Consider the following 25,724-nt stretch of genomic DNA (forward strand, 5'->3'; position numbering starts at 1 on the left):
TATTCCTCTGAAGAAGCACTTATTATTCCAGACAGCTAAGGCATGGGAAAGGTTGCATTAATGAACTGGTACAAGGAAGAAAAACTGTAATCCATGCCTAAGTATTGTGAAAGAACCTCTAATTTAACTACACCAAGCTGCCAACGCTTACTGTGGTTTTATACACTTCATACTGGTTGCCATTTGCAAACGTTCAAAACTGGTTAGACCTATTTTTCACCTCTATGAAAGACACTGAGATTATTTTAAAAATCTAAAGGCTTAAAATAAATGTATTGGTTTTGGGATGACCATTTGCTTTTAGCGACTATTGAGGAGAAAGTTCCTGCTCTTCCTAGGGAGGTGGCTGTGTCCTGCTGGACGTTCAGCTGTAAGGGCCAGGCAGGGCACACACCGCAGGACTGCAGTCATCTGCTCCACTGCATGGAGAGGATCCTGCTCTTCTTGTGTCTATCCACTGCCATGTGGCTCCCTGGCTGCTTCTGCTTTTGGCTGACCATCAGGATGTAGAAAGGCCTGTGAGGATTTCTGATACTTTTGCCAAGGCCAGTCAGTGAAATGAGGAGACTTTTAGATTCCCTTTTTCCTGTGAGTGTGTAGCCACAGAGGGAAGGAGAACAGTGAAGGTGACCTGTCCTCTATGGAGACGGGTGACACAGTGTGTGGAGGAGAGGTGAGGGGTGGGGAACTTCCATGCAAAGAATCTGTCCTCGTTTACCACACAAAAGTGAAGTGTGAGGAAAGATTAAGGACAGAAGGAACAGAATAACCTGCTCTTTGCCTGCATATCTTCTCATAGGGTGCTATAGTTGCTGAGAGTTTTTATTAGATCCCTGGTAAACAGGATATAACAGAAATTAACTTTCTAAATCCATATTTATTAACTGGTAACATTACAGGCTTGTTATGGCTGTGGCCTTTGAGAGAACTTCCACCTGCTAATAATGTGGCTGCAATTCAAATAAGGGCATTGAGGTAGAATTCTTCAGTGATGACTGAAGTACTGTGCAGAGGGCCTGAGATTCAAACATTCAAGTAGGTAGCTGCTGTGCTTGCAAAAATGAATATTGAAATGTGCTGCCTGGCAGGTATTACCTTGCTTTAAGAATTATTTTCAAAGACTAATTTCTAGTTATAATCATAGATTGATATGCATCTTCACAATCATTGAATGCACATATCCATGTACAGGAATATTCAAGCCTAGCTTCTAAAGCTTGATGTAATTTTTAAAATAAATTCTGAAGTCAACCATATTTAGAATATTGGGGGGAAAAAAAAAGAAAAAAGTGACCTTGCCTGCTGGAGATGCTACAGCCAGCTCCTCCTTATAAATAATATATGTCTATAACTGTACAATCAGACACCTGTTTCAATATGTGCTTTCTAGTGATTTCTCCGTGCCTTTTTGTTTGCTACTTGAAAATTCTGTGAACCTTCTTATGGGGAAACATTTCTTTCCCTGTGGGTGCCTGAGAGATGTACAATGTTTCTTGCTGCAGTCTTTCAGTGGCTGTCAGCAGGCAGCTGACCAGAGAACCTTTATTTAGCAAATGTGAACAACTGGGAATTTTTGTTTGCAAGATTGAAGGGACCTGCCTCAATTTACTGAGAGCAATAACAACATTTCTCCCTCACTGAATAGATCTAGCCTAAAGCTCCCTGACATTAATAAATGACTAGATCAACCTCTCTCACCTCCCTGTCTTTTTCCAGCTACAAGTGTGAAGTACAGAAAGTGAGACATGAGTAGTACTTGCTGTAGTTTGATTTAAAAGTTGAAGAAGAGCAGAGAAGATAAATTCTTCTGTTAACTTGTGTAAAAGCTAAAAGTTAAAATGTAGTGAAAGACTTATTAACTAGGTATTACTATATTGTGCTCTGTTTTCTGGAATGAGAGCATTAACAATCCAGCTGTTCATTTGTATTCAAGATGTTTGTAAGATAAATCTATAATGAAATATTTAATCTGAAAACAACACTGAGTAAAACTTGTTTTTCAGTGTGAAAATGGAAACTAGGAGCAAAAGTCACTGGAAAGACCTTATTTCCAAAATTAGTGCAGTCACCTTTATTTCGGCAAATTAACTAATAATTTGTGATGATCTGCGAGCAGAAATAGGATTCTAGCTGGTGCAGTGCTGAGCTAAGGTCAGACTGCCAGCTGGTTTAGAAAGTATTTATCTTGATCATTTTAGGACATTTCTTTCTTCCATTTTAGCCACCTGAGGATAAATATCAGTGCTGGGAAAAGAACAACTGTGTTTTTGTAGATTGTATTTATAATGACTTTAGCACTTTGTTATTCATTTGGAAATTATTGGTTTCTTGATAGTTCACTGGCTGATGAATCTTACTTTCATTTTCTGTTCTGTCTAGATCTGCTGTGGTTAGATGCACAATCTCTCCTCTGGAAGGCACAGCTGTGAGAAATCTTTGGCTTTTTGGTTTAGAGGCGGCCTGTGAAAACGTCGTGTCTATTTTACGTACATTTTCCTCCTGCAAACCCTCTGCTGTTCAAGTGAGTAAGAGGAAATGAAGTTAAAAAAAAAAAAGACAGTTTAAATCTGGTTTGAATAAACATGTAAAATGAATGACATTGCACGTATATGTGAAAATGGACTTCCTTGCAGGATGCCCCTCCCTTGAAACATTTTCAATATTTATAATATCTTTTGACAAACGTCAGATGCCTTTGTGGGTTATAAAGAAACTTGACACCAGGTGAGAAAAATGTTTCACTGTGAGAGTTTGGGGCTAGGAGCTGAACACAAGGTTCCTAGGCTTTGGACTAACACTTTAACAATGGGGACGTTGCACCTTTTGTCTTGGATAACTGTATAGTTAATAAAGTCTATACCATTGCTCTTTTTAGAATCATAGAATCATAGAATATCCTGAGCTGGAAGGGACCCACGAGGATCACAGTGTCCAACCCTTGACTCCACACAGGGCAACCTAAAAGTTAAACCTTATATCTAAGAGCGCTCTCCAAATTCTTCTTGAACACCAACAGACTTGGAACAATGGCTGCTTCCCTGGGGAGCTTGTTCCAGTGCTTGACCACCCTCTCAGTGAAGAACTTTTTCCTAATATCCAGTCTGAATATATAACCATTGCAGTGGAGTACGTACATACAGGATGTCACCTTCAGTCAGCTTGAATCATCTGATGTGTAATATGAAGGCTCCTATTAGTTAGGAAAAGTTACTGGAGTGCAGGATGCACAGATTTTCTGTCTGCGGCATTAGCTGCCTGTTGTTTCCTTGGAGGAGCTGGAAACACAGATGTAGGTTCACAAATCTCTGAACGGTTTAAATCTAAATTTTTGAGCAACAGCATCTTTTCCTGTTGCCATATCAGAACTGAAAAGACTGAGGAAAGTAACCAAGTACCGTTAGGGTTCTTGGTAGGGAGGATATTACCCATCAGCATGTCACCCTTGGGAGCTTCTTAGTTTTGATACCAACCACCCTTGGGCTGAAAAAAACCCAACTGATCTTTGGACCAAATGGCAATCTCCATCTACCTGGTGGGATGTGGGGAATCCCTGACAGACTGACATGTGTGAGGAAATAAAAGTGCTGTTTAACTGTCATTTCATTTCATTTGTAAGTCTGGGTGTGTAGAAAAGTCTTGAATTCAGCTCTTATTGGCATGCTTTTTTTAGCATATATCACAAGAATGATGAAGGTTGAATTAGGACAGATGTGAAGGACCTCTACTAAAAATGGTTTACTAAAATATTTCAGAGTTGTGAATTAATTTGGCCTCAGTTTTCTAAGAAAGAGCGATGTAGTTGTCCGCTTGTAAGTGTAGGGAACTTTAAGGCCAACATTTTCAGAGATGAGTGTTGGTTGCCTCAGTATTTCAGTATGCAGTGGAGATATTTTGATTGTTTGTGGCTTAGCATGTCCTGGACTGGGTAATTACAAAGCAGTGCACAGCATTAGTCACTTTTGAAACATTTGCCTAGCCATGAAAAAAATCTTGAGACATATTTGGAATGAGAATACAGATTTCACAGGTCCAGTCACTGCCTTGAACAAGTTTATTGCTGTTAAATCTTAATTGCTTGTATATGCATATTACAAGAATGGTTTGTGACCTGACATTTTTCATTTGTATGTGATATTCACATACAGATTATTGAAATTTTATGTTGACTAGACCTGGTAGGGAAGAAGAGGTCCAGCTGTAATGGTTTTCCAAATTTTACAGTAAATAGTTAATCTATTTAATCTGAAATCACAGAATGACAGAATGGTAGGGGTTGGAAGGGACCTCTGGAGATCATCTTGTCCAAACCCCCTGCTTGAGCAGGCACACCCAGAGCAGGGGGCACAGGAACACGTCCAGGTGGGGTTTGAATGTCTCCAGGGAAGGGACTCCACAGCCTCCCTGGGCAGCCTGTGCCCCTGCTCTGGCACCCGCACAGGAAAGAAGTGTTTTCTCATATTGAGGTGGAACTGCCTGTGTTCCAGCTTGTGCCCACTGCCCCTTGTCCTGTCATTGGGCGCTATTGAAAAGAGCCTAGTCCCACCATCCTGACACCCACCCTTTAGATATTTATAGGTATTGATGAAATTCCCCCTCAGTCTTCTCTTCTCCAGGCTAAACAAACCCAAGTCTCTCAGCCTTTCCTCATAAGGGAGATGCTCCAGTCCCCTGATCACTTTGGTAGGTCTCTGCTGGACTTGGTTGAGGAGTTCCACATCCATCTTAAACTGGGGGGCCCAAAACCGGACACAGCACTCCAAATGTGGCCTCACTAGGACAGAGTAGAGGGGGAGGATAACCTCCCTCGACCTGCTGGCCACACTCCTTTTAATGCAGCCCAGGATACCGCTGGCCTTCTTGGCCACAAGGGCACAGTGCTGGCTCATGGTCACCTTGCTGTCCACCAGCACTCCCAGGTCCTTCTCAGCAGAGCTGCTTTCCAGTAGTTCAGCCCCCAGCCTGTACTGGTGCATGGGGTTGTTCCTCCCCAGGGGCAGGACCTTGCACTTGCTCTTGTTGAATTCCATGAGGTTCCCCTTGGCCCAGCGCTCCAGCCTGGCCAGGTCTTGTTAGTTTCTAAACTAAGTTTCTAAACTTCATCTGTTTTGGTTGTGTTTTTAAGCTGCATTCAGTGTGGGTGGAAGCAAACTTTTAATTTAAATTTTTATTTTCATTCTGTGATGCTTTTGCTTCAAATAGTGCCCTCATTATTTACAAATACAAACATAATTTTTCTTGAGTGAGTATGTCAGATTCTGGTTACATACATTCAAACACAGGCTTGCTAGCATTTTCACTTCATGTGAAGAGGGTTAATTATGAACTAGACTATGGATCTCAAATACATCAGCAAGCTAAGTAGCTGGTGACTGCTGCAATCAGTTAACTGCAAGGAAATGAAACAGGACTTATTTACATTTAGAGTGATGCCTGAGTTCTTAATCACCTCAAAGCATTTAAAAATTAACTTTACTACCAACAGCTCAAGGGGCATAATGAACCCCAGGAGGGAGTTTTCTTCTCTTTTATTTTCATTGAAGCCGTCTATTCATTTACATCAGACTACTCTCACTCCAGTCTGTTTTCCTGCTAAAACCTCAAAAGTTTCCTTATTTCATTTTCTTAAATAACTTGTGGTTCATTTGGTATGCTTCATCATAAATTAGTATTAAAACTGTGCAAGAACTCTTGGCAACTACTGAAGTACATGCAGATACAAATTATTTAAGAACAAATAGAAGCAAACAGCTTAGTATTTCTGTGTTTTGTTATAGATATATCTATGTATTAAAAAGACAACAAAATATCGTTAATTATCATCTTATGCTTTCCTGAGCTTTTGCACTTGCACAAGCACATTGTATGATTTTACACACGGACACACTCGTGGTCCAGAAAGGGGACTACGCTGTCATCACATAAGCAGCTAACAGGCTGACCAGTAATGACATTTGACAATTGGCAATTTAGAAGATGGAAGCAAAGATATTGAAACTAGTACAAATTCTCCAAGCTTTCCACCATAACTTTGTTTTATCTTGGCTCTTATTTGCCCTGAATCCCCTAATAGGAGCAATCCTTTCATAATATACTCAGCCAACCCATTATTTCTATATACTTTTTTTCCATTGCTACAAACATGAAGCACTAACACCTCCAAAGGTGGCCTGTTCCCTTGGGAAAGGTTTCAGCTATGAGGGGAAAAAAAAATATTTTCTTTGGAAGTTTCCCTTTAAGGTTTGAACTATTTTCCTGGGCTATTTACAGCTGAAGTGAAGGTGATATTTTGAGGGACAACAGTAACGAAGAGTACAGCAATCCAGCAAAACTTAATAGGGGTAAAGCTTAATAGCAGAAGCTTTTTTTCTTTTTTATTGGTGATTTAATGGACAAATTGAATTTAGGTGTTTATACATCTATTAAGATAAGAAGAAGTGCTAGCAGTGCAGTTTAATTTTTTTAATGTAAGAAAGACACAACATAATAGCACCATGGCAGTTTTAGTAAACAGTAGATACATAGTTACAGGAGATAGGCACATGTTTATTTAGTAAAGCTATAGATGTAGTTCTTTTGATGGTTTTCTCATTGTCAATGAAATTTTAGTCATAAATCTAATAGACTTATAAATGAATTGTTGTGACACCTTTTGTTAGCTGTATTTTACAAAGCAATTAGTGGATGCAAGTGTAAATCTCAGGTCTCTGATTATTTAGGCCTCTTATGGAATAGTGTCATTAAACTGAACAGAGGTGTTACTGCGAGCAGGTGTAGTTGTGGGGCATTTGAACCACCACAGCTGCCAGAGAGCATCCCTGCCCCAACTGCCTCCCTGCGTCCTCCTGCTGGTCACGCTCGCACCCTCTGACCCACTGCTGCTGCTAGGTAAACTGGACTGAAGAGCTGATACTTTGGGAAAATAAGTGGTGTTAGCACTTGCACAGCCTGGTGTAGTGTGGAGCTGGAAATAAGGGCCAAGGGTGGGAAAGAGAAGCTAGGGTCTGTTTTTTTCTGATGACCATGTCACCTCAATACTGTCAGACTGTGGCCTCAGCAGAGAAAAAGAAATGTACTTGTTGCAGTTCAGGGGAAATAAATGTTTTCTTCTAAGTAACCTAGACACCGGCACTACAATTGTAAGGCACGAGTGTCTCTATTTACGAAACAACTACAGATCAGTCTTGTAAATCCTTTTTCAGGTGGGAGGGTAGCAATTCTGCAAACAAAATCTCTTTACCTTTTTATTGAGGTCATAATACTCTGTCAGGGAGACAGGTATGTTTCTCTGAGCACTGTTCTGGGGACAGATGTGGCTGCTGATAGCTGTCACCTTGGGGGAGGCTAGTATGATATCTATCCACCTCCCTAGTGAAGCTTGAGGGATTGTTACCTTTCTTAGCCTAAAGTTGCATAGTTAATATTACTCTCTATCTCTGCAGGAAATGGAATATGGCACGTGGTGAGACTGGGGGCTACTATTGCTTCAGCTAGTTGTTTCGTAAAAGAGCCAGAAAGTTTCTTATACTGATTTAAAACAAAAGGGTGCTGTTGTCTGTGTCAGCGTTCAACATTTCAAATCTGTAAAATGATTCTCATGTAAATTTCTCATGATGGACCATGTTGCCTGTTGGATTTGACGTTCTTTTTCAGAACTAATAGCTCATTTCCTCTTTACATGTAAGGTTGTCCTGAACTCTAGGGTTTCTGTAAATAACTTATTTAGACTACAAAGAGCCAGAGTTTGTAATTTTTTAAAAAATTAATTTGCTTACAGTTGAGTGAAAAATTTAAACCATTTTCTTTCTTACCTGCTTTCCTATCCTATTTCTAACCTACCCCCTTTAAATTACGTTTTATTTTTAGTATTTCCCACATTATGAGCCCTGACCAATTGTAGAAAAATCTAAAAATATGCTATGTGTTCTTACTCTACAGTTTCAATGCATTTTGATATAGATGGCTATGCAGCAAACCTGACGGGGCTGAAGGACTGAGCAGGACCTGATCCTGCATTTAATAACTTGTGAGCAGCCCAGTTTTCACTTTCCCCATAGTGGTTACTACTCACCTCTGCTATTAGTTGCTGGATAAAAGCACTGAGGAGAGTTTCTCATCTTTTATATCCTCCAACCGTTTGTTTTCATAACTTTTTTCTTCAGAGATAAATATCTTTGTTACCTTACTAGAAACCATAGCTGTCTCAAGTTTGCCTCATTTTTCCTCTATAAAACCATCTATAGTTTCATCTTGATTTATATTTGCTAAGTGAGAGGAACAGATCTGTCTGTCAGTTCAGTCAAACTCTTTCCAGACATTTACTCTGTGAAAGGATTTGATGCAAAACAGTACATTTTAAAAGGTTTTTTCAATATCATTTCATAGAGGTTAGCTTTTCTGGCTGGTATTACTTGTAGCCAATGGTGCCCAAATCCCATTTAATTTAGCTTTAAATGATATGTCTTCAGGCCTCCTGCCAAGCATTGTACTACTATTTCCCTGTCCTTTATTTCAGCCAAAACCTTGTAATGTAGTTTTATTGTTTTGACTGGTTGTGACATTGATTTTGAAGGATTTGTAATACACAGTAAAACATTACCATCATTCAAAACATGACAAAATTTTGCAGTAAATGTTTCTTCCTAAACATACCCTTTTATTGGTATATAGATATTATTTGACTCTTACTAACAAAGGAGATGGTCTGTGTGACCATGTTTGATGTGGTATATAGTATTAAGTATTTTGGCTGAATTCACGTAGTTTGTTAGAGACTTTATGCAATAGGGTGAGTCCACACTTTTTATTTTCTTAACTCTGTATTTTTTTCTTCTTTCTTCATATTTTCAAAATGGGGGTCAGAATTTAAGGTAGATTTCTAACTGGGAGAATTAATATCTCCATTGCCTAATACAGAAATAGCTAAAATTATTCTGGGAGCATCTAACAGGAGTTTGAGATGCAGAAATACTGAAAACACTCATAACTAGGGAAATTTCACTCAGTCATTCATTTCCTATTAACCCCTGACCTTCCTAAAAATGATTTTATGCAGACCATGTTCAGATATCATGGTTTTGTAGGAAATGACTGTCAGGCAACGAATTGGTGGGAAAGAATTATCTGGTGTGCTAACAGAATTGTTCAGATCAAGGTAGTCCTCAGGCACTGTTAGCAGAAACTGAGCTGAAACTCTAATTCCTGAGTGTTGCCTGCTACTGCAGATTTAGTGTCCTGCTTTACACTATTTGAACTGAAGGAGCTAGAAAAAGGCTGCCTGGCAGCTGACTCCTTTGGGAATCCCTGCTAAAATGAAATGTATATTTCATAAGGTCATCCCAGGGAGCAAAATTTTAAGTAAACATACATTTCAAATGAGTAAGCAATTGTCTGCTGGGAAACCACGTATGGAGCATTAGTTTTAGTTATATAGACTCATCTTTCAGTGTGGGGAATTACACACATAATCCACAAATAAGGAACATGCTAGTTAATGCTTAACATTCCTCTAAACACAGCCTTGCAAGCTAAATTAGTAAACACGACAGAAAGAATATTCTCTGCATAAGGCCCAGTTTCACTGAAGTCAAGTTAAAGCCCTGCTGCCATAGGCGAGTGTTTTATTGACATATGAACTCTGCAATGGATCTGGTTGGGCATTCCTGGAGAGCACATTTTAAGAGGAATTACCTGCAGTGAGTTGCAGTTAACAGTACATTTGGAATATTTTTGGATATTGATATGTATTTGTGTGACACAGTTCCAGTAGTCGTAATCCAGCTTGTGGAGGTTGGTTTGTTTAAAGTTTATCAGAGACCGGACACACTGAATGTTTAATCCCTTGTGACTTTAAACACCTGTGGGGTAGATATCTATACCTGAGCTAGTTATTCTGGGCTCCCCTTTTTATCAGTGGGAGAAGTAGATACTTTTGTAATGTATTCAGATGGTTTAGTTTAGATCTCTGTTTAGGATGAGATGTCTTAGTCCCCAGACTCTATCATCTACATTGACTGTGCACAGAGATGAGGATAGCTGCTTTAGATCTTGATGCCTGTCTCTAGCTGAAGTAACAGAATCCCTACCAATGCTGACTAGCAAGACTTTTTTTTTCTTTGGGATAAAATTCTGCAGTTGCATCTTTAATATTAATAATCTGATAGAATTCAGTTTGGTTTTATATGTTTATGTGGGAAAATTGGACCTGAGTGATAAAGGAAGAAAAATTGATGAATTATTCAATGTTCTTCTCTTTCTTCACTTCTATAGTTCAACAGAGCTATAAATAAAGGCATTTATGTATGTGTGTATATATATATCCAGAAAAAAATCTTTAGGACAAGATGAACAGAGTGATTTTTTTAGTGCTTTTTTACACTGCAATTCAAGCTTGCTGCTATGATACCTTTCCTGACTGATTGCATCAGTCTAAAAGAATAGATTGTCAAATACACCAAAGAACATAAATAAAATAAAGTAAAAAGAGTGTCTTCAGATCTGGACCATTCATCCTTTTAAATCTGCTTGCATTTTCAGAAAGCACTCAGAGTTTACCTGCTGCCTACAAAGAATAGCCACATTAAAATTAGCAGCAAAGACAAGTTAGAGGATCATTGCAAAGGTTTTAAGGTACACAGCACATACTGTACTCATAAGTACATATAAAACTGACAAGCAAGTCACAGGGTTGGGTAGTCTGATTATTAATAAGACTTAGCAATTGTACCTCTGCAATATATATAAGTGGGCTCTTATTAACAATGAGAGGCATATATGGTTTCAGTTGTATTAAATCCCCTTTGTCCTTGCCTTGCACTGCTCTGTGTACAGGAAAACAGGTCACCTGAGAATTACATGCAGTCAAGAACGTGTTCTGACAGGGCTGCATTTAGTCCGTCTTTCACCTAGGAAGAGTCACTGTGAAGGAGTTCTTCTTCTATGTGCCAGGCGCATGTTGCGTGCCCGTACCACTGCCTTCTCTGCAAGGACTTGGTGTAGCAGGTCCTTGTGCAATATGGTGAGGGATTGAAAGTGAAGAGGGGAACTACAGGAAAAACACACAGCAAAGATAAAGATTTCACAGTGCAAGTTTTTCTTACCCTGTCCCCTGTACTTTTTACATTGCTTATATTAATACACAAAATTGCATTGATACCCAGGAAAGTATTAATCATAAATTCAACAAGTCAGTATAAAACTAGAAGACTAAGTATAAAACTAGATGTCACTTTTTTTTTCTGTCCTGCAGCAGGAGAAGGGAGTTAGGATTTAAAGTGAGTGTAAATGGACAAAATGTCAGTGTATGCAGTCTGGTTAAAACTCAGCCCCCAGCTCAGCGTGAGGTTGGAGGATGGGCTGTTCGGCTTTGGGCGTGCAAACATAGAAGTTGTGAAGCTAGAAGGCTAATGGTACAGGACTGACTAAGCACAAGCAAGAGGAAAATCTTGCTTCCTGGGTAGTTTCTATTTTTCTGACACTTGGTTTCTTTTCCATTTTATTTTTTTTCCCCTTTGCAGTATGTCAGCTGCAGCTTAATGGGCTACTCAGGTGGACAAGGGATGCAAGTCCTTATAGTTCATTGTAATTAATTCTTAATACTTTCAGTTAAAAAAAAATGAGGTCACTCTTCTCATCCACTGCAATCTGCTATTACAACTCTTCTTGTGTTTGTTGTTGTTGGTGTAATTTTTCAAGCAAGGAGTGTATTAAAGAGGTATGAGAGTAGATGTAGGTAAACATTGATACATTAGTTCTGACCACTATGTGTACTGTAAAATTCATATTGAATTTCATGTATAAGATAAATGATCTGTATACCAATCTATTTCATTTTTTTTCTGATACAGAAACTACCTGAGTTTAGTGTTTTTAACAATATGGAACCCATATAGGTCATCAGATGTTAGGTCTCCTTCCTTCCCTTGTAACGTCATTTATTTCTAAACAACATGGCAGTAACATGAGACCACGTCAGCCTTTATATAATGTGCACTTTAGTGAACAAAAAAAGATTATGAAATTTCTCATCAATGCTCTGAGGGATTGTTTTTGCATTAGTATCGTATGACAAATGATAGACTACATCGTAACTTAACAAAGGCATGTCTGCTCACTTCCAGCTGATGGTGTCAAAAATAACTTTCAGTGGCAGCATTTTGAATTGTTAATTGTACTGTTGTTCTAAGCTGAAATCCTTGGCCTAAATATTTATGAGGGAAGTGGTTCTACAGCACACTGCGTTAATGCCCTGCAATATGGCCATGTAAGCAAGAGTAACCTTGATTATTCACACGCTCCCAGAGACTGTGGCAGTGCTTGGGAGTGGGAAGTCTGAGCCCCTGGATCCTGGGGGTTTCTCTCTTGCTCATTTCCAGTGTTTCATTCTCTCTCTGCAGATCAAACATTCCCTGAAGTGTGGTAGAAGGCAGGAAGAGCGACACTTGCTAATTTGAATTTCAGAAAGCACCTAAACCACATTCTGATCTCCAGGTAAGTGTCTGTGAGCCACTTGGCTTTGACACTTGTTAAAACTTAATCACATATCATTTTGGTGCCAAGCTACTGTGCGCAGACCAAAGAGGGGAGTTTGCGTATGCATGTGCTTGTGTTTGTGGGGGAGGGAATACTTTGTTTGTTTGTACAGATAATATGAGATCAGCTTATGAAAAAGGAGGAAAGATTTAGAAACAAATGAAAACCTTAAACTACAGGTGTCCTGATACAGTTGCTTTATGTAAGATCTCAAGAAGGAAACATCTGGGAACATGTAATTTACTAATTTAGATCAGGCTTTATTTTCATGTATTCATTCTCTTCCTCTTCCCCCAAACTGCTTTTTAAAAATACCCTCAGGCATGTCATGGGCTATATCAAAGTCCTTTCTTAAGCAGTAACTGTCAAATGTAAAGGAGAAGGAAAACAAATAGCATGTTCTAAATGTCGATGGTAACTAAACAGGTTCTCTCTGTGAAGACATGGATATCTCCAAAGAAGTTTGGAACATGTTATCTATACTGTGAAACTCAGTATTAACCATGTAAAGGATGTATATACTGGCCAATGACTCAAAATGAAGTCTTTTGCTTTAGATGCCTCATCATAATCATTAGACTGAAGACTGCAAAATATTTCCTGTGCTTTCACTTACATTTGAAAACAAATTCATTTTAGTCAGGACTGGGCTGCTTCTTTTGGAAGTATTTGAACCATTGAGCCGTTTGAGCCATTAAGCCTGAATGCTTATGGAAGGTTTGTTGTGCCTGATCTTGCTCAAATATTGCATACGCCAAAAGTGCTGTGCTGAGGTAACCACCAGCCAGGTGCTGATGCAAGATTGACTCAGTGTCTACTCTAGATATCAGACTGAGATACAATCTGGTGCACCAAAATTGAGGAGCCTGTGTTCCTCATAGGGTCGGTGGGAAGGGGTGGACGCCTCTGAAGGGTGACTTGTGCAAACTGTCAAGGGGGATGGTATGAATATGCCCCATTGTTTTTGCTTGCAGCCTAAATATATCTGACAAACAATATTTCTATCAGTTTCATGGTATGGTTACTAATGACAAAGTCAGATGGCATATTTTATGCTCATGTAAATATGGCTTAATGCAAATATGGAAAGAATTCCCAGGCTCCCTGGCAGGGGTACTTCATGGGACACAGGCCATAGTTATGGTTAGTGCTGTGCATGTTATCGGTGAAGGGGAAAAATAGACATTAAATACTGTGCGATGCAGGTACTGGAGATGCTGCGTGACACTGCGGAACAGAGCACAGGTGTGATCCCTTAAACATACTTTCCATCAGATGATTAAATGCAGCAGTCCTGCTGCATCCCATGTACTTTCTGGAACAGGATAATATACAAACACTTAACAGTCTTGAACTATGTAAACTATTGTTAGAAGGTATAGCGACCTTGTCTAGGGTGTTTGAAAGTAAACCAAGAAGTGTGCAAAAGAAGATCGTTGGTCTCCGCATTCTTAGTGGGCAGTACAGCAAAACATGTGCTTAAGTTGTAGCAGAGAAAACTCCAGTGAGATATAAGAAAAACCTTTTAAAGGAGCACTGAAAGAGGAAGCTGCACAATTGTCATCCTCAAGAATCTCTAACTTGGCAAAACATGTCTGTGGTGTCTGCCATGTAGGGCTAAGCCATCGTTGAGCCTGTGGTGAATGCTGACAGGGAGGTTGTGGTATCAACAATTGAGATGGGAACTGCAGCGGACACCTGAGCCATACCCAGGAGGTGGCTTGCTAAAGAATGCAGTTTTGGCTGAGATTTTCTAAGGCAGGCACCAAGTCTTCTCCATTTCTGTATTAGTGGTCTCAGCCTTTGCTGACATGCAGCATTGCTTTAGTAGCAGGGAGGAGCAAGGCAGTTTTTGTCAGCAGAGCAATCCAGGAGTTGTGCTCGCTGCCAATTATTCAGACAGCCATCAGGAAGGGCTTGTTTACCAGAACAGTTTTCTTCAGTGATTTCCTACCTTGGAATGGAGCGTGATCATTTTCACATGTGTTGTGAGCACTATTTATAGCTAGGCAGCAAGAAATGCACTTGCAGCAGAACTGACACAGTCATTCGATGCAATGTATGATTTCTCCCCAACCCCAGATGTAATAAATGCAATCTGTGATATACAGTTTATCTATAATCACAGTGATTAATTCTCATGGTCTCTTATCCTGTTAATAAAGTGAAGAAATATTGCTTAACAGATATAGTAATGGGTTGAGTAAGGATGTTTTTGAATCACTAGTTCACCTACTGTGGACACATCACTTTGCTTCTATGCTCGGTGAAGTCCCCAGAGATTACTCCATCTTCCTGAAAGTACTGAATAGAGATAGATTCAGGTCAGGATGTTCTGGAGATAAGAATGTCATCTGTACTGTGCAAAATTGGTGTCTTTTCATAACGCTTCCTGATATGCATTTTTAATATTTTTGAGAAGGCAATTAGTTACTATTTTTCAATCTATCAATGCATACATAGCATTTTCTGGCATTCCTAAAATATCCTTAAAAAACAGTCTTGTTCTCAGTGTGAAAACTTGGCCTTAAGGAACTTACAGTGTAAATGTTTCTTGTCACTGGAGAAAGTCTGTGCTTGTGAAATGCAAGCTGGCAGTGGATGGTATGGAGCTACTTGAATGGAGCTTCATGGATATGTGTCCTGTGTCCAAATAAAGTAGAATGCGTGCTGGTTCCTTAGCTCCATGGCTCTCCAATCATATCACATTGTGATCCATGGATGAAAACTGAGGCCAAGAAGATAGGAAGCCAGGTTAGACATTCTCCTTCCTCCGTCCTGCCTATGTCCCCTTTGGTACACAGTGCCTATATTCACAGTGGGGCAGCAATGGCAATATTGACAAGGCACTATGCAAGGACAGCAGGAGAGGAAGGCCCAGCACCTTGCTTGCAGCACACCATGCAAGCGCTAGCTGCAGCTCTGCCCTAGAGGATCTTATTTTTGCTGACAAGCCCTTATTTATACAGGATGTTGTCACACTGGTTTACTAATGGGGTGATTGAGATAGTTGGCATGATGGCCGGACCTCAAAGCCCAATGCCTTGCAGCACTGTTGAAGGCATCATCAAGGCTAACTGCCCTTATGTCCACCCTCCTACATCTTGCACCACCCTCTGAGGTGTGCTGAAAACCTGCTGTGAGGGGAGGTTACATCCCTAACTGTGTCTCCGAGGCGTGAGGGCTCCATCACTGCGGTTCCAGGGACCTTTGTGCTGTACCCGGGTGTGCACTCACCATCAGGCTTGCAGACACTCAGTGGCTGGGCTGGCAGCAGTGGCATTACCACTGTTTGCCTAGTAAGGGGTCCCTGCACAAAGGGGCATCTCTGTGCCACTTTATCCTTCCTCCATGTGAAGGCACAAACTCTGTTTTTCAATTTCAGACAATGTCAGCACTTGGGAACCAGTGGGGAGGGCTGACAACCATGGGGCCTGCATGTATTTATGACCCCGGTTTCTTCCTCTCCTCCCCCTGCCATTTGCTATGAGACCCTGTGTCTTATGTAGGGTTGCATGTTAGGCTTATAACATCTGCGTAGTGTGGAAAACTAGGAGGCTGAGTGATGGATGAGTCATTGCATGCCACAAAACCTGTGGCCCAGGTTTTTATTTGTGCATACCTGTAGGAGTTACAGCTAGATATGCTGGGAGTGACCCAAACACCTTTGGTGTGGAGGTGCAGAGGATATTCTGGACACCCTCAGGAGCTTTCTGGCTGAGCAGTGTAGACACAGGCACCCCCTAAAAAATCACAGTTCTATTTTTATTTCAGTGGCAGAATACAAAATTCAAACTGAATCCAACTCTGGATATCCTTGAGTTGCTTCCAGGCAGCAGACTAAACTTTTCTGAGCTGAACAGGGCACATGAAATCTGAAGCCAAGCGTGAGTTTTCCAGACTGAGTGAGGATCTAGTTAGAAAAAGACCATCTTATTTATAATAGGAAATGGGTACTTGACTAACAGGGTGTGGTATGTATTTGTGAAAGCTTCAGACTGAAAACCAAGCAGGCTGGTTGTGTACAGGCTGCATTTCAGCAGAAAGCCTCCAGGTATGCATTTCCAAGGCTAGCAGGCATGTGCTTCTTAAATCTATCTGCCTGCCTGAGCAAAACCTGCACTCACAGCTTGAAGGTCTGCTATATACACCTTGTGTATAGCAGGATGTGTATAGGGTTTGAGTGAAATGTTATTCATGAATGGATAAAATAGAGACAAATCATAGGAAAAGATATTGAAAGGAAAGGTAAGGGCATTGAGGAGGATGAGGAAGACAAGCAGCACAGGGGCAGCCTAATGATGTGACAGACCCAGAAAGCACTCTAAAGCTCCAAGGCAATTACTCCTGGACCCTGTCGTCTTAGCTGCTTTGGCATGTGGTCCAGTAACAGGGAACTGGGAATAAAGATCAGAGCAGCAGTAGGTTGTGGTTTTGTACAGCTTACCACAAGGTAAGCTCTTTCCTGTCAGAAAGTATCTATATTTGTTTTTAAAAGTAACATTAAAACATCTCTCAAATATTATTCTTGATGAACTCATTTTGGAGAAATCCTGTCAGTGAAGTAAAGAAACTTTAAAAAATATTATTTTCTCATGGTGTTGCATTTTAAGAGGAGAAATTGATTCCCTAGTAGGTCACTTATATTAGAAAAGATGTATAGATTTGTCCTAAGTACAAGAATACATACTGACAAGTCTGATTTGTGAATGCTTTTTCTAGTATACATCTACCAATGCGAGTAAAGTTGTGTGAATGACTTGTGAGTTTTATGAGTGCACAGCAACAGGGACAGGTAAAATCTTAGCTGCTTTTAACATGTTATGCTTTGCTATTCCCCATTATTTTTAAGAACAGGAAAAGTGTTTTATGAAAGAGAAAGACTTTCAGATGTAGTTCTGAGTAGTGAGGGTATGCTCAGCACATTGCCTTCTCACTATTCTTGGACTTGGTCCTTGCCAGCTTTGTGTGCAGAATTTCTGTTGGCCTCAGTGCTACTTCTCCACCCAGATGGAGAGTTCTGTTTAACACCGTGCTGTTAAGGTACTATGAAGAGCTGGAGATGAAGGACATCACAGGCTTAGTTAAACATCCCTAAGTTATTCCTCTCACAAACTTTAAGGTAAGAAGTAAGAAAGACTTGGAGGCTACAACAAAGTAGAGAATGTTTGGATCTAGTTATGCCAGCGAGGCTGGGTCCACCTTGCCTCTTAATGGCCCAAGGTATAGTTGTCATTATTTCAGAGGATTACCATCTACACTGCTTAAAGGATTTGCCTCCATATAGTATGTTGATGCATATTGATACATATATTAAGGCTATAGGTTTGTCCATAATCATGTTGGTAAGATGTAAATATCATCAACAGTATTACATAAATAATGACCTACTGAAAAATTTAGAGTGGGAAAGAAAGTGATAAGAACTGATATTTCTGAAATAATGGACTTGTCAGAGCTAAGAGCTGCAGGATACAGGAATTGATTTTATTTCATTTACTTTTTAATGTGAAGAAACAGAAGACTGTTGCGTGTGAAGTAACCTTAGAAGCCAGTGCAATATGGAATACTCACAGAGGCATTCACATGTTGTAGGTGTAATTAATAATTAAACTGTGATCTTTTTTGGAACAATGAAATATTTGGACAGAAAGCCAAGGTCTACTGTGAAAAATCTGTGAAAAACATGTATATCTCCTGTTTCCATTCCTCAGCTGTAGTCACTAGCGTGTTGCCTAGTTAAAGGGATTTTGAATCCTTTTAAGGCAATAATTTTACTTTCAGTTTTCATATTCAACTTACATTTTAATGCCCTTAATAGAGATATATGCTTAGCACCACAGTCTATGCAATAGAGCAAGAGTAGGAAGTTGCATACTGTTCGATGATAATACTTCCTGTGCAATATTTATGAGATACACTTATTCAAAAGTGTGCTCCAAAGCAGGATTGATACAGAAGAGCAATCCTCAATGTTTTTTGGCTTACTCCTCCTTAAAATTTCTAACAGGCAGGAAAACTCTCCATAGGTCTGTTACTCATGGCCTTTCACACTGAAATATTTCTCTCACCTCTAAGCTAATTCTTTCTTGTTGCAATCTTTTCTCTTTTTCAGAGAGTATGGAAAACAAGTTATTATCTTCTTTCACAAAAAATCTTTCTGAAAATTTGAAAACTGTTATCAAATCTCCTAGTCTTCCCCTTCCTGGATTAAGCAAGCCCAGTTCTTGCAAAGTCTTATGCTAGATCACTGTTTTTGGAAGTTCACTCTTATTTCTGTTTATGGGACTTTCTCCATCTGGTCGATGTATTCCTTGACATGTGATAACCTACAGTGGCCACAGGGATCCAGGTAAAGGATTACCAACTCTGAGGAGAGTAGAAGGAATGTTGTGTGTGTTTAGCATAAAAAGTACTAATTTTCTCTAACTCACATGATTGCTTTTTATGTAATGGTGTCATCCATTTTAATTGTTACGTTCTTTTCTACACTGTGCTTGCCTTGCCAGTCATTCTCCAGCTTATATTTGTGCATGTGAATTCATTTAATTGTTTAGCTGAATTAAGTTTTCTACTGTTCACCAAGATAATTTAAAATGTATCTTCTGCACTCTGAAAGGTTTGAAGACTTTTCAGCTTAGTATAATTTTCAAATGCAAAAAGCATCTTAATCTGTCTACCATTTCATTAAAGAATATGTCATACAGACAGATTCTTGCAGAACCTGACCTGATACATCTTGCCCATTTGAAAATGAATCATTTATGACTATTCTTTGAATGGGATTTCCCAGGTAACTCTCTAACTACCTTAAATCCGCTTGTCTATGGGAATGTCCTGTGAGATTTCAAAAGCCAAAATCCAGATACATGACAGTATTTATTCTTCTCTATCCTTAAAGTTTGTTATCTGCCATAGAAAGAAATAAATATCCTGACATAATTTATTCCTTAAAAATTCATCTTGGCTCTTATTTATATCCTGGTTACATTCCAGATTCTTACAAATAGACCTTTCATTATTTATTCTGATATTTTTCTGGTGATTGAAGTTAGGCTCTCTTCTCCTTTTTGATGTTTTAAAAATAAGTAAATGTTTGCCCTTTCTAGTCTTCTGGAATCTGTATTCCTCAAGTTGCTAAGGACAATCCCTGATGCTCTAAAAATTGCTTTCTGTGTTCTTGATGCTGAATTACATCAGGCCTAGCCAACTTAAAAACTACTACATTATCTCTGTAGATTCTACCATTATTCTTTCCTTTTCTAGCCTGATTTTCACCTTTCTATTTCTGGTTTTAATGGGACTGGCTATGACATTAAAACTGATCTTTTAAGCAAAGGCTGAAGCAAAAAGATCATTGAACACTTTCAAGATATAGTCATAATGCTGTAACTATTGTAGCCTAAGAATATAAGCAAGGAAAGGTTGTGGGTAAACGGCAATCTCTTTTATTAGTCCAATGGATATAGCTGGAAAATAGACAAGCAACTGCTTCAGGAGCTGGGTTTGTGTTCCTGAAGACTTATCTATTGGTTTTTTGCTACTAAATTATTCAGTCACTAAAGATATCACTTTACTCCCCAAATCCTGTCTCAGAGTCAACACTTTAGCCCACTTGCTAGTAATTAACTATATTTTGTTAACTCTTACCTTCTTCAATTTTTCACTTGTTAATAATGCACTTAAAAGGTTTTTCTCATGATGCTTTATTTCCCTTTCAAATTCTGTCACAGGCATGTTCCTGAGCCCATGGAAGATTTTCTGCAATAGGCTTGTGCTATCCTTTTATACTGGGCTTTAGTAATGTGTCCTACTTCACATAGTTAATTTGATTATGCATTTCTTATGTGTCTTTCCTGGGTATTGGATCATTGGGGAATGCATGATCAGGCCAGACAAATGTCCTAGGATACTTCATACCTTTCCTTCAGATGGAGGTAGCTGGTGGAGGACAAGTGCTTGTGGCTATGCCTAGTGCAGAAGGAGTTCCTCAACCGAAGCTAAGGGTGAAGACTTCAGGAAGTGCTTGCAGTTAGAAAAAGAACTTGAAGTAAATAAGAACGGATATTCTGGAAGGAGAAATAATAAGGATGTTGATGGTTTCTCTTTTAATGTATTTACCTTTGGTTCCTTGTAAAGTAATACTAAAATAATAGAGAAAAAATATTGCTAACTACCTGAAGTTGCCTATAGACAGCTTATTTTTCCCTTCTGCATTAAATATGAAGAAGGACTAAAAAAATTGGCCCCAACATGTTAATGACATCAAATGTAGTACATATGTGGGCTTTGAGGCATACATCCATACAAAACCTGGCTGGTTTTTGTTTGTCTATGGAGCTACAAATCTGGTGATCATGGGAAAAAAAAAAGTGTGTTATAGCAAGGGATCAATTGGTAGCTATGTGTCATAATATTCTCCTCTGTGTGCAAATTAAAATACATTTGGCTAAAAGCTTCATAAGTGCAGAGTTACTGAGGGTATCATAATCAAGTGAAGAGACTAGCATGTAGGGTCATAGTACGCTCCTGAGCACCTGTCATGCTTCATTGCTGAAGTGGCAGTTTTTCAGCTGTGTGTAAAAGATACAGAGCTGTATTTCAAAGATGACATTTTATTACACATATGCTTTCCCAAGAGTAACTGAACATCTAAGTACATTGGGCTAGCTTCAAAACCCCTTTCGTTTTTATCAGGGATAATTGTGATATTTTAAATACTCATGTATACTGCTGGAGCCCCAACAATCCAAAAAGTAGTTTGGAAAAAGATGGCCCTGCATATCTGTACATATGAATATGGAATTCTAAATGTATATGCGAACATGGAATCTCTAGAAATTCTCTTAAAGGTAGCAAAATGTTCCACAAATAGGAATCAAAGTGCAAAGTATGTATCAACAGTTATACTTATTTATGAATCCTTGGAGACTTGCTACCAGTGGTCTCTGTTCATTGTGTTGGTTCTCTCCTGCTACCCCTCCAAGCCTGGCAATCTCTCCTTACTTTTATACGTGAATGGATAAAAATAAAGAGGGCTGTATTTTCATTGGTTTGTTTATCTGACTCTGCTCTTCTTTTCTTCTTTCTAGTTCCAAATTTAACCTCAAATTCTCTTCTTGTGCTCAGTGAGTGATGATTTCTTGGTGAAGCACTGGGGATCAAGACTACATATTATGCATATAAGGGATTATATAAAGTGTAATGCATTTAAATGATTTTATTGTAACACACTAAAACAACATATTCCTTGAGCTGGGTCTCAGAGTAGAATCAGCTCTAACAGCTCAGAAAATGTTAACATGCTCACTGCGCTTTACAAAGTAATGCCTGATGAGACTGTCTCTAAAGAAGCGTCATACTTTGCCCGTAACTTAAACTTGTTCATCCTTGACTTCACACTTGATAAACAAGGTATAAAATATATATTAGGAACAAGAGCACGTTTCAATCCACTGCAAACAGATCACTAGAGAGAATAAATCATAGCCGAGCCAACTATGTTTTCCTCCCGCTTCCTCTCCAAGCTCAATTAAGACTCAAAATGTTTTTTCTTCTCCCTAGTTCCCTTTTATCTGCTCCTTCTTGTGTTTCCACATCCTTCCCCCATCTTCTTTTTTATCCTATGGGGCTAGCGCTGTAGGATAATGAGGTAATTCCTGGTAGTATTGGAAGTCCCAGACACCTGGATGATATATATTTTTTCTATCCCAGACTGGGTCAGATAAGACCTGATTACCCTTGGGTATTTCAGTGGTATATGTTCAGGTTAAGTTAGTCCTTCTGGGACCCAATAAAGTTTCTGTGCACTGCAAAATATGCAAATGTCCATCTTCAGATACAGCGATTTTTGTCTGGAAATTCAAATCTAGATGAATGGCTAGGAAATAGCCTAGATGTGTAATGAACAGAAGTGTTTTAGGTTTGTCTTCCACCCCATCCAACACTTTACAGATGTCTAACCCCCAAGCTCTCTTTCCTGGCATGGATCCAGTTCTGATTTGTCACTGACTCACTCTCCATATGCAGCAAATACTCCCAATCTAGTGAATTTTTAAATATGACTGCTTTGCATACACTATGTAAATAAAATATAAACCCCTCCTAGCCCCCCAACTCAACCCTCCCCCAACAAAATTCTGCAAAAAAACCCCATTCCCAAGACTGTTTCAGCAGAGTCTAATCTAAATTAGGTCTCAAACAAAGTAGTTTCCATATTTTTTTTTATTTTATGTAGCCATTAGAATTCCATGATTATTTCTTAAAACAGTGGATTAATTTAGAGTCAATAAAGCAATTATAACCAGCAAAGGGATTAACAATTTAAGAGACCTCCAAAAAGGCTAATTACAGGGCCAGCAATTTAGCTGACTGTATGATGATTCAACTCAGATTCCCATTTCTTAAGCTTTTGTGGACTCACTCTTCTCCCTGGTGCTTTAATAGCAAGCCTGCATGCAAATACTTGCTTCTCTGTGACTGAGGCCTATGCTGCTTTGGGCCAAAATTGATTGCTGAAGTTACATGACTGAAATGCCTCAGGTAAAAAAAAAAAAAACACTAAAAGAAAAAATTCAGTAGACAGCTATGTAGTGTGCTGCCTGACAGTCACTAATGCTCCCAGGGTGGAAGAGGTTCTGCAAATAAGGTCAGTAGAATTAACACTCAATTACCCCTTAAATATCAAAGAGGGTGCCAGGCATAGTTCTGACAACATTTGGGGATGATTGTAATTGCAAACCACTTGCTACATGAGCATGTGTGGTTAGATGCTTTTTCTTCCTTAGAGTAACTGCTCATGAGTGGATATTATGAGCTCACTCAGTCATATTTCATACTATTTAAGAGCATGGATGGCCATATACTGTGTAAAGGCCCTTCTTTATCGTTCAGATCTCCATGCTGACATAAACTGTCACTGGTCCACTGGAGTTGGTGGAGTCCTAAGGTTTAACATCAGCTAAGGTCACACTTGTGTATGCAGTCAATCAATAAACATGGAGACAACGTAAATCCATGTGTATGCCGATTAAATAGGTAGTTTAGTACATTTATTTAGTACATGTCAAAATAGATACTGCCACTTTCTTTTCTTTAAAACACTGTGGTTTATGTTCTGACACAAAGCCTGTTGAAATCAAAGAGGTTTTCACTTAACCTCAGGGGATTTTGGCTCAGAACCACAGTCCAACCGTTGTGAAATACACAATTTATTTCCAGCCTTTTAAAAAATCTGTTCCAGAGGTATTTTCCTTTATTTAGCCCCTAAATCTGTTTGGTACCCCATATTTTCTCTTTGAAGAAAAAAAAAAAATCAAACAAGAGAAAGCAGGACTGCAAAGTGTCTCTGAAGGAGATGTCATACAGTCATTTATCCATTTACTAGCTCAGCGGTACAAAATCTGACTCATATGTTTCCCTTTTTCAATTTTCATTGTCCTCTCCCCATCCTCAGACCTTCCAATCAGCCCCAGCAAGTAACTGGTATTAAAGACCTCTTCTTGCCTTTCAAAAGGGGAAGAAAAAATTAGCTTTTTTTTTTCTTTTTTTTTTTTTTTGTGATTGTCCCTGTTTAGTCCCTAAGTCTCAATGGGGGTGTGCAATCTGAAATTTGACCTTTTCAAATTGGGTTTGAAGAATGAAATCACAGCAGAACCCCCTTTCTTCACATTTTTGTTCATATGCTTTGTGGCTTGCAATCCTACAGTATCCAAGAGTTCAATTAGGCAGTGTGTAATTGACAGGTTCCTGAGTTAAATAGCTGGGATGGGATCATATACTTAAAAAAGCTTTAAAAGAAAACCTGTAGACAGACAATCAGTCAGACAATCTTTCCAGGCGCTTGGAAAGCCCCTATTTTCCTAAGCACTTGCCCTATAAATGATCTGGAAGTCTTGCACGTAAAGTAATTTAATATAAAAGATAGCTTGGAGGCAGTTAACATGCAAACATACCCCCTGATTTAATATCTAGGAGGCATTTTTTGAAGTTGCTTTTTTTCAGAAGTATTGTTGTTGCTCATTATGAGTGTGACATCACTTCCCCTCACCTAGTGATATGTGTACCTTCTGTGCTCTGATTTTTACCTTTTTCAAGATCAAAGCCTCATTTCTTCTGAATTCCAGCCCACCTTTCCTTTTGCTCTGTTCATTTCCAATATCTAGAAGAAAAAATTACCAACAAAGCAAAGGAAAAAGAAATGCAAAAGAAATTTCCTGTGTTTCGCTGTTGCTAGACTCTGCAATTTGTCAGGTTGGATAAAACTTCCCTATTTTCTTGCTGCTATACTGTGGTAGAAATCTCAGTTCTGAAGCCCGTGTATGCCAGGAAAAATAGGAAAGAATGTCTTGCTTTTCTGTTCTTGAAAGAGTGTCACTGCATAGTGTACCTTTGTCCATTTTTTATTCCCACATTTACAAAAATTAGGCTTTTAAGTTGAGAATTTCAGGAGTGAAGAATAACTTTTGGGTACTCCAACATTTCAACTTAAGATGTGTTATACAGTCCCTATTATCACAAAAAGCCTGATAGATCAGGGGCTGTAAAAATGGAGCAAATGTTTTTACTTTGGCTTTCCCCCCTGCTTTTAACAAAGCTGGAAAGTATGAGCACCCTTTTTCCGCTGTATAGCAGCTCGCTAGTTGGAGCTTTTGACCAGCATGCAGAAAACCACAGTTTAGTTCCTTATTTCTGTGGATTTAAATCCACGTTTCTTATCTTTGAAGAAAGTGCCCTGTTACTGCTCTAGTCTGAAGAAAAGACACTCTCTATCCCTTCTTTTAAAGCTGTTCTACTTACAAAATCCCCTCCAGGACCCACTGAGCCAGCGGAGGGTTGGATCCCCCATCAGTCAAGGCATCACTTTGGAGGAGACCCACCTGTAAATTCACCATTATGACTGCCTCTCTGGAGCCAAGAAGGATGGCTTTGAATCATCGCCAGCAGAAAAGGGTAAACTGGACCAGAGCTTTCCCGGATCCACTGAGCCACCCTGCATACAATGCATATTGTATATGATGCCGTGGAGTGCTCCTCATGGGAAGATTTTGTGTTTTTTAATCCTGACCTGGAGATTGTAAAAACCCAGAGAAGGGTGGGATTTAGTGGTGGGATCTCCTTGCTCTGGGCATTTCCCTCCAGCTAGCTCTGAGCAGATCCTCCTCAGCATGCTGTTTTTGTGATGATTTCACACTGTC

The 25,724-nt window shown here is 39.3% G+C and overlaps 1 long non-coding RNA gene across 1 annotated transcript in view; it reads left to right on the forward strand.

The window, feature by feature from the left end:
* The first annotated feature begins 2,391 nt into the window (after positions 1-2,391).
* The window catches only part of LOC135312122 (uncharacterized), a 93,645-nt gene continuing 70,312 nt past the window's right edge, over positions 2,392-25,724 (forward strand). Inside the window, exons 1-2 of the long non-coding RNA XR_010371786.1 lie at positions 2,392-2,521; positions 12,393-12,486. This is a non-coding gene — a long non-coding RNA (uncharacterized LOC135312122). The remainder of the gene's footprint in view (positions 2,522-12,392; positions 12,487-25,724) is intronic.

This window comes from Phalacrocorax carbo, chromosome 2 (genome assembly GCF_963921805.1).
Source record: "Phalacrocorax carbo chromosome 2, bPhaCar2.1, whole genome shotgun sequence".
Classification (NCBI taxonomy): Eukaryota; Metazoa; Chordata; class Aves; order Suliformes; family Phalacrocoracidae; genus Phalacrocorax; species Phalacrocorax carbo.